The sequence below is a fragment of the Penaeus monodon genome, chromosome 19 (genome assembly GCF_015228065.2).
Source record: "Penaeus monodon isolate SGIC_2016 chromosome 19, NSTDA_Pmon_1, whole genome shotgun sequence".
In the NCBI taxonomy this organism is placed as follows: domain Eukaryota; kingdom Metazoa; phylum Arthropoda; class Malacostraca; order Decapoda; family Penaeidae; genus Penaeus; species Penaeus monodon.
The window spans coordinates 6,870,240-6,870,649 of record NC_051404.1 but is presented as its reverse complement, the minus strand read 5'-3'; positions in this window follow the sequence as shown (position 1 = coordinate 6,870,649).

The window sequence follows — 410 nt, the reverse complement described above, 5'->3', positions numbered from 1 at the left end:
GGCACCAAGAGAATCGATTGCATTTGAATACTTGCGCCAGTTTTACCCTTACTTTAGCTTGTGCAATTATTCCTCGACCGGCCAGAGTGAGGCCAAGGATGGTCGAATTTTGATTGGAGTCAAGTCGGTCTTTGCTGCTGAGATTATTTTGAATTTGTATCTGTCTAAAATCAAAGCTATTGGTTAAGGATGTGGATTTTTGGGTTTGTTTGGAGTGTCATGATCTTACAGGATTTACTTGGATATGTTATGATTTGCTTAACATCTTCAGTATAACATATATAGTTGAAGAATTGAACTTGTGGAGGTATTTGAGAACTGTACATAATGAACAGTGTTGGCGAAATGTCACTCCCTTGAGGCACCTTGTATCAGCATGATTACAAAACACAATCCTTGGACTACGACTG